Source organism: Apis laboriosa, unplaced genomic scaffold (genome assembly GCF_014066325.1).
Source record: "Apis laboriosa isolate Shangri-la unplaced genomic scaffold, ASM1406632v1 scaffold14551_cov152, whole genome shotgun sequence".
NCBI lineage: Eukaryota > Metazoa > Arthropoda > Insecta > Hymenoptera > Apidae > Apis > Apis laboriosa.
Window position 1 is genome coordinate 100,566 of NW_025221576.1, and position 13,543 is coordinate 114,108.

A 13,543-nucleotide genomic window follows, 5' to 3' on the forward strand; every position below is an offset into this window, starting at 1 on the left:
CGGAAGAGGAGGATTTCAAGAGGAAATCGATACGCCGAAACCCGGCTCGTTTCGGAAACCCTGCAAACATTTCCGCTTCTCCGTCCTATTCTCCGCCTCATCGCTGCTCTTTCGAGAGCAGAGCATTGCTCGGAGAGAGCACGAGATTTTCGAGATATGGTGATCTCGATGAGTCAGAATTCGCGATCGTCGGCTCGAAAGTCTCTCGACTCTGTCCGAGGCATGACAAACGGTGTACACGGTGACCGTGTCGCGAGGATGAAGCGTGCGCGGAAGAAGGCGAGCACGGTCGTTGGTAGTAACCTCACGTACGGAACCTCGAGCTCGACACCGAGTACGTAAATAAGTACTTTGCTTAATCCCTCTTTTCTTGTCTCCTCGATCAACCCAATCCTGCGCGGAAATTTCCTCCTTTTTAGATTCGTGCACGGAGATTTGATAAGCGGGATGACTAAGACCCTGTTCATTCCGATCTACTTGGAGAAAGAATTCGAACGTATATAACTAAGTTTTTCTCTCGCGATCGAACAATTTGATCGAATTAAATTAATTGCGAAGGAATAAGTAATATTTTCTTCTTCAACTTGTCGCTTCTTGTTAAAAAGTAATTACAAATTTATGGAAATATTTATTACTTTCTCGGTTCGATGGGAGATTAGATTTTTCCATTTGCACGAGATAAATTTCCTTCATTTCGGATAAAAGATAATGATATCGAGTTAATATCTTTCTTTCTTTGTTCGTGCATTTCAGCACGCAAGTATTTACGTCTTTGCGATCTTTTTATCCAATCTTTGCTTCGTAATCTCGCACGGAAAAGAAACGATCGGCCCGATCGATCGAATTCAATGCCAAACGAGTGACGCAACCGAGACGAAGAAGGCGTCGCTCGTTCACCATTGAATCGAGACTCACCGGTCATCTTCTCCATCCGCTCGTGGTCTCGTGGGAACGTTAATAATCCGGTTAAAAATCTCCAAACCTCTGAGAAAAATATACCGATATTACGAATTTATCGGTAAAACCGTTATCGCAGCTAGCTTGTCATTTTGACTTCTGATAAACAACGATAACGGCGATTTTTAAACTTACCGCGAAAAATAGATGGAAGAGAATCCGGTTTGAGATTCGAAATTTCCCGAAACTCGAAAGTAAAATGAGGCTCGGATGAAAGAATCGGATGGCGTCGTCGCCCACGAAACTTGATAACGAAAACTTGATAAATGGAGCGGAGTAATGGCTCGAAACGGGGATTCCGAAATCGTCACGGTCGAAAAGATGGATTCGATATCTACGGCGAGATCCATCGTCGAGTCATCGCGATGCTAGTTGGCCGAAATGGTAAACGAAACGCCACGCGATTAATCCGGCATCGGACAATGGAGCCGTTCTAAATACCGGTTACCGATCCCGTTCACCAATCCGCGGACTTGGACAGGCGGTTGCATCGAGGGAACTCGACCATCTCGTTTGCTATGCACCGCTTGAGAATGGTTGCTCGGTAGACACGTCACCAGACACGTAGAGACACGTTGTGCAACGTAACCTAGATACCCTGCTGGCATGTTGCACCTAGCTCCACGTTTCGCGCGCGAGATCAAGAATGCCATTCAAATCTTTGGATTGGAATCGAAATTGGTAAGCGGTTGGAAAATATTCGTATATATTTTTGTTGCGCCAATTCCTCGACGCGGTAAATAATACGATTTTTTCTTTCGTAGACAGGATACACACGGATGAAGGAACGCGCGACGTTCGAAACGAAGGGAAAATTCAGGGCAGTAGCGAGGAGTGTCGGAGCGTCACAATTTCTCCTCCTATTAAACGGGGAGAGAGTGTTACGAAATGGAAACTCTGGGACCGGAACGAGCAACCGTTCGCACCATAAAATGAGAATGAGCCGATGTTATCCAGCGCGATAAACTGGAAACGAAAGCGGTCGATGGAACGATTCCGGAGGCGAAGGTCATCCAGCGACATTTTTATTCCCCGCTACGTAGGTACGGGGAATCGAGGAGAACTTTTCGAGGTGAAAACTGGTTTACACTCCCAAACCTCGTCGCATCCCGAGGGATACTTGTCGAATAACGCGAGGTACGATCAGAGTCCACGTCACGATAAACATATCCAAGTGTATGAACGCATACACTTTCGCTCGATCTCGCAATCTCGTGGATCGATTCGACTACAAACATCCGTTATTGCGAACGAAACGATGATTAATCTCGTAATAAATGTTTGGACGTTGGAATTACCAAATTCCTCGTTCTCCATCTCGCTCATCCAAATTTTCACCACGAGTTGACGCGGATGCAAATTTGGCCCGTTCGAGATTATTTTGGTTACGATGATAAGGAACGATGGTGACGATCGGCGCCAACAGCTGTTCGAAAGAGTCGGAGAGGACGAATGGCGAACGATCGCATTCCGCGATGCGAGAAAATTCGACGGTATGGTGATCGTACGTACGCGACCAGTAGAGCGTACGATCGTTCCCCTCGAAAAGAAAATACGTTCCAAGGACTGGGGATTAAGGATTCGTGGGAACGTTCACGTTTCACGTAATATTATTCAGAAGCAATAATGATGAATTATTATGCTTGTGTCCGTTCGATGAAGCGGAGTTGGATTCGAATCCAATCGGACGAAATTGGGATCTACTTGAAACGTCCGTGCATTCTCTCAACTGGATGAAAACTATTCCGTTGGGCGCTTCCGATCGAACGACACACTCTCGAAACGACGTGGTTGCACGCGACTGTCGGCCGTATTGATCGCGACACGCGCACCGTCCTGGAAACTCGGAGAAAAAGAAAACGAACGATCTCGCGTTCTCGGTAAATGATTCGCACGAGCGTGTCGTGCACGTGACATTGAGGATCGATCGCTTCGAGCGAGTTCTTCTCGCTGCGAAACACGGCTCGTTCGATCGTTATCGCATCCCACCATTCAGTCTATTTCCCCTGTTTTTAAACGCATCGTGCCGGCTCGAAGCTTTTATTTTTTTAAAAGTTCGTTTTAAAACAGAGCGAAGACGCTCGTTGGTGGCACGATTTCGCGAGAAAGGTTAAGAAAGAGATTGTTTTTCTGAAGGATGCGATCTTTTATCTTTTTCGAGAAAAATATGCGAATCGCGAAGGTATTATTCGTCGAGAAATGCACGAAAGGGAGTTTGATACACGGAACTGATAATGGATGGGTAGAGGTATACGAAGCGAACCGTCTCACGTTCCGATCCTAATTAGTTTCGTTATCGATGGATGGATCAATTGTTTTTGCAAAGATTAAAATAATTATTATTATTGACTCGTACTCGTATAAATATTTAATTCTGTTCGTCCAATTTCTCGAACCTCGAGGATGCAAGACAGAAAAAAATGGCTTCGATTCGTTATCTTCTCGAGTGATTTCATCTTCGATCGATAATCACTGTACAAAGAGTGAAATATTTAGGTAAAAAGAGCAAGGAAACCGAATAAAAGCGCTCAAACGAGGCTGGAACCGTAAAAATCGAATAAGGGTAAACTTGAAAAGTATAATATATATAGAGCGGTTATAAAAACTTGGCTATTGTATACGTCCGTAATTCTAGCAATATTAAGGTGAAGTTACCATAATCTTGCTAATTCGAATCAATTCGCTCGAACGGATAATTCGATTTATCTTACGGGTTCTCTTAAACCTATTTGTATCGGATTAATCCTGTTTCTCGTTCGGGATGGATCCGTGGTTGTCCTCGAGCACGAATGCGGCTGATTAAATCGAAAAAAAAAAAAACTGATCGATCTCGTAAAACGATCAAAGGAAAAAAGATCGAGCGTGAAATCGCGATTTACTCGTTCCCACGAAGAAACGCGTCGCGAAAGTGGATTCGAAAGAGGAATTTGATTTTTCGCATTTTCTCGAAATATTCCTTTTCCTTTGGAAACGAGAGATTAAAAATAAAAATAGAAAATATTTTTAGACAAGAAATATAATTTTTATCGTAACTGAAAATCGTCGTTAATGTTTCGTTGGATCGTGTGAAAAAAAAAAAATAGAATTCGCATGTAATGTGTGAATTTGATCTCTGGATAGACGATCGAGATATCGAAGATTTGTAAGATCGATCGATACAGAATTTCGACCGTTTTCGCTTCTTCTTCGAAAAGAGAAGCAAACTCGAATTTAATCGATTCTTTCGCGCTTGGATACGTCGAACGAGAGAAAGAAACGAATGCGAACGAGAAGGATGATAATTAGAATTTCGAAGTGACAAAGAAAATCGGCAAACACGAGGAAAACGTTACGACATTATGGAAAAGGGAAAAATTAGACGAAAATCGAAAGAGAGAACGACAGTTTGACGCAGAGAGTCGTGACAGTGAAAGTTTTGAATCACATTCCGACAGAGAGAAGTTATTAATAATTCTGGTTGGGATGATTCGATAATCGATCGTTATCAGCGAAAGAACCGATCCGTTAATTGAATTCTTTTTTTTTTTTTTTTAGAGAGGAGAGGAGAGCGTTATAAATACGTTACCCGATTCGATATGGAAACTGGCAGACTCTAATCGAGTCTAAACTGGTTGGAAGAGATTCTCGAACGTACCTGGAACAAAAAGAGAAAAACGATCGAGATTATTAACTTGATTCGGTAACGAGACTTTGAAGCATCGAAAGACTTTTATCGAGGCTACTTTTATTAAAATTGCCATTCCAAGAGTTTCGTTATTATATCGAGATATATCGTTTTATCGTGTGTGCCGATTACTTCATCCGATCGGAACGCGAAAATGATTCATTTTAGAAAGAGATTAAACAAAAAACGCGTAGAGAAATATCGATCGACCGATTATTATCGTTTTTTTCCGTTTCTTCGCGAATATCTTCGGATTGATAAAAAAAAAAAAAAANAAAAAAAAAAAAACAACTTCGCAGTTATAAATCTTACAATTTATCAGTTTCATTTCGGTCGATAAATAGATGAATAGAAAAAGTTTGGTTGAAATTATTTTCGTAATAATAAGTGAGTTTCGGAATACTTTGGCAAGGTAGTTTATCGCGCGCGCGCGCGCAGTTCGAAATAAAAGAAAATGAAAGGAAAAGAGGATGAAACGAGATGAAGAATTCCGAGAAAGATCGGCCAGTTTTTTGGTCGGGCAATCTTCACAATGGCTCGACTCGGGATGAAAAACTGTTACACTTGTTCGAAGGTGGATCAACGAACCCAGACTCAAGCCGGGACTAGATTGGACTCGGGAAGACGCGACCAAGAATGTCAAGAAACGACCTTCGCCACCTCCCCTCGACCAAGCCATCTAGCAACGTATATAGCGTGACCGGATGGTCTCCACTCGCTTCGCTCCTCACTTCTCGTCGCAATCTTCTCTTTTCTCTAGCATTTAAAATCTTTGCATACGTACGTTACGAGGAGAATCGAAAAGGAAGAAATATTTTTTTCCTCCGTTAGCTCGATCCAGTTGACAAGTTAAATCAAAGTCGAAGTTAAATCGAAAGGTGTGCATTTGCTCTCTCTCCCCCCCTCCCTCCGCACAAAAATTCTTGAAATTCTCGAAAAAAGTCGAAAAAGAGGTACGGTATGTAGAGATGAGAAAAATATCAACCCGAGATATTTATTATTAACGATATAAAATTTGAATAATCGTCGCACACGCGTGCCAAAGCAAGTGCGATCAAGCTGCGATGGCAATATATACATATAATTATGGCGTCGAAACGTCCGATCGTAGGTTCTCTAAGGTTGGACACGTTGTATAGGTGTTTCTTTGTACGAACGTATCGAAAAACTAGCATGGCCAATTGGTCATTGCGTGATTACACGTTTATCGTAAAATTTGCTTCCCATTCGCGTAAATATCGGTTATAAAGTCTGCGGTTATAAGTTGAGCATTCGAGGATCGATAGGTAAATTTTTACTTTACTGGAAAAAGATACACGTAGATAGATTTTGCGTGGAAAATGGAGAATGGATCTTCTCTCGATTTAAACGGGCGTGTTAATCTCGCTGCGAGATGTTATAGGGGGAGACAAGTGACAATTAGCGTAATTGACGGTTGGGGAACGTTGGAAAACTCGAGCCTTTGTCCGATATTTAGCCTGATTGGTATTCTACGTTTGGTTTATTCTTGGAGCTCTTTGGAACGATTACATTGTAACCGTGCGTTTCTCCTTACCTTATTACTGTTAAAAATAATCACAAAAATGGAGCAAGGACGCGATTTTTTGTTTCGATCTATATTCGAAGAAACTGAGAATTATATCGAGGCTAATTATTTAGCTTTTAATAATAAATCAGTTAAACATTGATTTTATTTGCGCATTTCGACGATGAATATTTTCTGTTTTCGATGAGTAACTTAATATCCTATATTTAAACGTAAAATGTACACGCCTATGCGAAGAAAAGTGATTCATCCTTTAGCTATAAACACGTTTTATCGAGGTGGTTTTAACCTCGATCAAAGGATCAAAGGAACGTTACAAAGTTTCAAGAATGAAACAGGAAGATCGAACGAATTTGTACTTTGTCGCGGAAAAACAAACGAATTGTCTGGAATGACGCGCGATAGAAGGACGAAGGATCGTCCCGGAACGTGATATACAGGCATGGTCGGTAGCAAGTTGGGATAACCGCGTTCGTGACGCCGACAAAAGCGTATCGTGGCGCGAACAATAAAGATTCGCGGAGAATAGGCGGTCTCCGCGACGATAATACAGATTGCACGGTGGCGAACAATCGTGGTGACTGGATGACCAGTCGTCTTAAATCACGCCGAGCGAATGATTCAGCACGGAGGCATCCTAGCGAACCGGAAACTGCGCTCGCACGGCCAGCATCACCTTTCACGAGCCCGATTTCATTTACAAAGGATCGCCTCGTACGTGACTCAGAATCTTGGATGCGGTGACCAGACGCGTTCTCGGAGCGGTAAACAGGGACTAAGTTGGGATCCCGAAGAAACCGAGTTCGTTCGTATTCGTAATAATGGAACGTAATAATCCGTTTATACGAGCAACGCGTTTTAACCTATTTCGTAGCGATCCGAAGTGGTTAGGACGAATGAAAATAAGGTTTCACCTTAGCGTCTCTAAGCGCATCTCTACGTAGTATACACATGGAACGATACGCTTGCATAACCTCGGAGGATGTATCCGAAGGGTTCCGATTCGATAGCTCGGCTCGAAAGTGAGCGGATCGCACTCCCGCGTGGGTCGTGGAGCGAGTTCAGTGTCAGATCCGAGAGACGAGTACTCTCATCTGGCATGCATAAAATACTTGGGTGGCGCCAACGTGTCGGCCAACTCTCTTATACCCGATACCCGCAAGCCTCTGCGTACTCTCCTTCCTCCACCTTTCTCTCCTCTCTTTCGCTCCCCATCGACCAACCACGTGTCTCTTCTTTCGTCTTTACCTTTACGCCGACTTTCTCTCTCTTTCTCCCTCTCGCGAACCAGATCGCTCGCTCTCTCGACACGCTCGATCCAAAGGCGAACGCGAATCGAGCTGGCAGGTATGCGCATTTTTATGCGCTCATTTATGCCCACGCGTTCACTAAAAATAATCCTCGGTATCGAAGACCGAGCGTAACCAACGCTCCCCGACCGCTTCTTCCGACCGATCTTTCTTCCTCGGCTGATCCCATTTCGTGCCTCTACCCGATCCTACCGAGAACAGCCGATGCCTCGACCTTCCCCCCTTCCACAAACGGGGGAATACCTTCGCAGGTATGCAAATGCGTTCATTAGAAGCTCGAGGGCATTTACCATGTAATCATCGGAGAAACGATTCGACTTTAACGCAAAGTGTTGCAACCTTCCACTCGGATTTAACCGGTATTAACCGTCTTCTAACTTCTCCATCATCCTTGCCTCGTATCTTCTCATTATTCCGTCCGAGTATTACGGGGGAACGCGATCCTCCTAATTGGACCTCGCTACTTCTTAAAAATCAATATTCCGCAACCGATACTTTACCCTTTCGATCCGCGTTCTTACGAATGATAAACCTTGAGCACGCACCGCCACCGAGATAAATCGTGCTTCGCCAAACCCGACGCTTGTTTACATACCGTTTACGTACCGTTCGAAATTATACGTCTGTTTTCCCATCGATCGCTGCTCGCCACTAACGATCTCTCACCTTTCCACCTTTCCTCGCACCGCGGACGCGTTTCCCTCGTTTCGCCAACGCCAACGACTGCAAACGGCACGGGAGGCATGCTTGCCAACGCTTTGCTCTTCACTCTCCGATCTGAATCCGAAAAAAATCGTGGAAAAAATCTTCCTAAATACCTTAGGAAGATTTACGGTCACTGCTCGTGAGTTTCGAAATCGAAAACGAGAAATCTAATTCGATATATCGGGTTAGATACGATTGACCTTTGGACGACGGGAATTTCTTTCTTGAGAAATCGAAACGACTCGGAATACGTACGATTCGTAAGCTGTTATCTCGGAATTGTCAATTACTCGTTTCATCCCCGATGTATCGAAAACGATTAATCATTGCGATTCACTCTAAAATTCACTCTAAAAAGTGCAAATAAACGAATTCTCTTTTCCTTCCTTATCTTCCTCGATACATACTTTGATTACTTTGATAAGCGGTTTCCAACTATAAATACGTTACGTCATACGTATAAAAGATATATAAATTCACTGTTGATGAATCTATTTATTTACGTCAAAGATACGCGAATAAAATTCTCTTCCTTCCAACTTGTTTCACGAAAACTGTTATTTGCGTAGGATCGCGTAGTTGAAAGACTCGATCTGGCTCCTCTTCTTTTCCCCGTGTCGAATCACCTTGACGACGTCGACGCGTGGTCGACCATTCCGGACGAAACATTTTAATTGGCGGCAATTGTCCGTCCCCGCCTAATTGGCAGCTGTAAATAATCGAGCGTATAATTCTCGGCATAACATCGGCTCGAGAACGCACACGAACCTCCGTGGGCCGAAAATGCGTTAATGATCGATATCGAGAATACGAATGCGCTCGGTCATAAACAAATGGGCCCATCGTGGAACCATCGTGGCCCGAAATCGCCCACGCACCGCTCGTATCGATCTCTTGTTGTTGGCTCGCGTGAATTTTTAAAAGGAGATGGTTGGATCGTTGGGTTGTTGGGGCGACGCGTCCCTGTGGTCGAGGAGAAGGTTCAAGGGTCACTTGGCGAACGATCGTTACGTAATAATCGCTCGTGAAAGTAAATTGCGCGCAACGGTCCTCCGAACACCCACGGAGGAAATTTTGCGACGCATCGATTCGCAGAGAAGTGAGTTCGGTTCGAAACGAGTTTCGCGGGCGTTGAGAAATTCTGAATTCGATCAAATCGTAAGAATTGCAAGATCGACCGACGATGGAAAAGTTGGCGAATACACGAATATATTTAGCTGTTCGCGAAGGACGCGATGCGATATGTTTAACAAGCGCGATAATTGGAACGCTATTTGAAACGTTTTCATTGGAAAAGGTAAATTATTCCGAGAACCATTTTACAAATTCGTTCTACTTACACGTTTAAACACCGACATCGTCCAAGATGAAACCCCTTGCGCTGCACCGATTACTTTGAAAGCCGTTTCGCAATTTGGATCGCGAGGTCATTGTCTCAACCGCGAATCAAAGATCGGGATAAACTCGGGAGAGAACGTTTGACGAAACTGGTTGCTATGCGGCTTACCATTTCTACGTGTACTTACGTATCTATACGTGCGCTCGCTGCGTACCTGACTCACAAACCCTCGCAACGTACGAGTGTTTCGCACGCGTGCACGCCAATTTAGAATGTTGCTCTTAAGTGTTTTAATGCGTCGCGAATGAATCACGAGATATATAGAGGATGGTTTCACTTTTCCAGTTTTTCTAAACGTTTTATTCTTCCATTCCAAGTGTTATTTTTTTCGAGAGAAAAAGTATCGAATTACGAGAGAAATTTAATCAATATATTTATATTTGGAAATATATATTAGAGTGCAAAAATATCTTAATATATCATTTATATTATATTTTGATTTCGATTTATCGAGAGAGGCATTCTTTGACAATTCGATCAGTCTACCATTCTTTTCTTCGATTCGTTTTCTTCGTACAAAAATATTTCTTGTCCGACGATCAATTTTACGTATCTTCGATTCGATGCGCAAAAGAAAAACAGGCATGCATGTAAAATATTGGCGCGCGTTCCTGCCATTAAAAGAATATGGGAAAGGATTGATGCCTTTTAAGGGACGATATAATTTATAAATCGTAAAGGTATATTTAAATTTTAACCATTATAATCATTGGAGTGATTTATTTATTTATTTATTTTTTCGCTTCAGTGGAATAAACTCCGTAATGAAATCTTGGTGGCGAATCAATCGATAAACGCATTAAACCTTGGATCGAATTCTTGGATGCGTACCTGCCACATTCTTCCTTTGTCTTCGCGAGACGAAGCAATTTATCGTAATAGTTCTATACAAATTGTCTCGTCGTATCTCAATAAATAAATTTTGCTCGTGCTCTGTTTCGAAATTGTTTTAAACGGATCCGATCATCGTCCATGACCATGTAAAATCGTTGAATCGATGGAACAAGGGTGTAATTTTCATTGGACGTAACCTTGCCGTTGAACAAAGTCATCTAATGACCGCCTCTTCGAACCACTTGCCGCCATTTACAGAATGGAAAACTTCATTTGTCTTCGCGCGTTAGTCGTTGGTCCCCCTTCCAAGTTGATGACGCATCAAAGAACTTGTGCACGCGTCGTACGTGAATATTGCTACGAGTCGAAAGGCGTTGGGGAAAGAAGTTGCATCGACGATAATTATGGGGATGAAAGCAGGTGTTTCTAAGATTGCAACATGGCGGAGAAACCTAAACGATATTTCTATGCGCTTGAATAAATTATAGTGCGTGCCACGATATCATCGAGTCCGATGAATATACACTTGTGGCATACGAAAGTATATCGATGCTTTAAACTATAAAAATATGCGTGTTAGATTTGCGTTTTGAAGATAATTTTATGACTGTTATAAAACACGTACACGAGGATAATGTATGTAAAATTTGGAGCGAGTCCGATAATTTTCGTACATACTTATAAAATATTCAAAATTGAGATAAAAGAAGCTTACAAAAATATTGGAACGATGGTGATTAGTTCGTATCGAGTCTATACGATTTAATCGTGTCTTTAGATTATCGTAAACTTTTTGTATCGAAATATATTGGAAAAGTTACAACATTTACAATTACTGTCACGTGTAACACGATTAACGACATGCTGTCAATATTTTTACAATATGAATATTAATATTTAGATATGCCTCTTTTTAATTTCAATTGCGATTCTTACATATTATATTTGATTCGAAAATTTCGTTTAAAACTATATCGTTTCCATCCATTTATGCAATCGTTACGTGTTTCCCGACGTTACGATTATAATTTTTAAAGTTTTCTTTATATGTATAAGTTAAAGTGAATTTTTCTAGTAAGTTATTAATAACGAGGAAAGTGGTAAAATTTATGATGAAAGTTCGCAATCTTGGTTTTGCATTTCTCAACGAGGAGAGAACTAGTTACAATGTTCCGAGAATAAGACCAGTTCTGACAATTCCACGTTTCCTGTGTTAACTTCCTTTTCATTACACTTATTAAACGCAACTACGTTCCCGCTCTGCTCGAACGTAATCATCATTTCCACGCTTCGTTATCGTATCGTATTTATTATATAATATAAATCGTTACATAAGAAAATTGAAGCAGCGTGAGTTAAGTAAAATAACGAGTATAAAAATGATTGTTGAACGTAATAAGTTTGACAGAAATTAAAGTCATCTAATCAAAACTATATTCCGTGAAAGTGAACGAGTTTCAATGAACGAGTCGTAACGAACGGATTTATTTGATTGAAAAATGACAATGTTATTTCATCCGTTAAAATTGTAATGGTAGAAAATTCCGAATATTTATAATAATTATTAACGCGTAAATTTATTTATATATGAGAAGTTTAAATTAATTTAAATATTTTTTATTTTAATTTCGATTCAGAATTTTATCTAGGAGAAGAAAGTTACGGTAATGAATTTTTCATTAAAACTATTTTCAAAAATAAATTCGAGCGGATTTACGATCTTTATTCCGACCGCGACCGTGACGTCTCCATTTTGCCACCACTTTCCCTTTTCCCAATAATCAGATATGCATATCGTACATCCGCCTATTCTTCCATATAATCCACGCATCGAGAGATTCTCTTCGCGAGGAAAAGAGATTACGCGCGTGTTTTGTGAAATTCTTAACGATTTTGCTCATTTTCGTTATTAATTCAACATATAGGAACAATTGTAATTATATTAATAATGATTGAAATTAAAACTTAATTTTATTATATAAAATTAAATAACACATAAATTAAAATATTTTATGATAAAGAGTAGAAATCTATATTTGTCGATTTGATCATTTTCGTATAGACTAGACACATAGATAGGTAAATGATATGAGACAGTTGATTGGTACGGTAATTCTGAGTACAATAAGTCTTAACTTTTTCCAGTTATTGCATCCTTAACCTATTATTATTTTCAAAGCAATTAATGCAACGGATTTTATTTTTTTTTCTTTTCTCTCGTGAAAAGAATAATAAATAAATAATTATCTTTTAACGCAAAAGTTTTTTTTCAAATTTGATCAATTTTTTTTTTTAAACGTTTCAAATGTTCATGTTTTATTTCAATTATTTTTCAGTATTATTTCAATCTTTCTAATTTGAATAATTTTTATATTAAATTAATTGTAATAATCTATCCTATAATATTTTTAATCAGAATATTTTTGTAATAAATCGGTATATAAGAATCTACAGTTAAAATGTGATATATTTTATTTTAATTTTTGCGCGGATAAAATAAAGAATTATACCGTTCGAGCCAATCAGAAAATAGCTAGAGTCTAACGTCGAGACGAATCAGTGCGCATCACAGTGCGCATGTCATCAGTCTACAGTTGAAAATCGTGGTGATAGGTCACGTTTCACCGGCTGAGGTGCGTAATTACGGTGAAATTTATATTGTATTACGGTTATTAAGCTTACATTATAGATTATTAAAACTTGTTTTATTAATACATGTTTGTTTAATCATTATTATACTAGAATGAACATCTTTGTGAGAAATTATCATTTGATCGTAAGCAGAATGGCTTCGAAAGTGTAGTTTCTACGCATACCATGGCAATTGAGAGATAATTCGACAACTTTGACACAGATATGGTAAGATTTCATTTATTGTAATAAAAACGTAATTACTATAAATTTCCTTTATCTCTTTTTACGCGCTTAATGTAAAAGTAGCTGGATTAATACAATCTATTCACATGTATCGTATTTCATACATATTTTCATATACATACATTTCTTTCCTAAATGCGTCATTCGTACGTTCAACTTGTACGTTATTATTTCTACATTTGTTTTGATTTTACACTCGAAGTCCAAGGAACTGGAAAACATTCCTTATAGCTTTTTCGAGAAATTGACGG

The 13,543-nt window shown here is 40.2% G+C and overlaps 1 protein-coding gene and 1 long non-coding RNA gene across 3 annotated transcripts in view; one reads left to right on the forward strand and one right to left on the reverse strand.

Annotated features, from left to right (window-relative positions):
- Nucleotides 1–13,543, reverse strand: part of LOC122710323 — a 164,264-nt gene that overhangs the window by 98,288 nt on the left and 52,433 nt on the right. The window lies entirely within an intron of this gene.
- LOC122710331 overlaps nt 13,012–13,543 on the forward strand; it is a 44,491-nt gene continuing 43,959 nt past the window's right edge. Inside the window, exons 1-2 of the long non-coding RNA XR_006345919.1 lie at nt 13,012–13,048; nt 13,158–13,274. This is a non-coding gene — a long non-coding RNA (uncharacterized LOC122710331). The remainder of the gene's footprint in view (nt 13,049–13,157; nt 13,275–13,543) is intronic.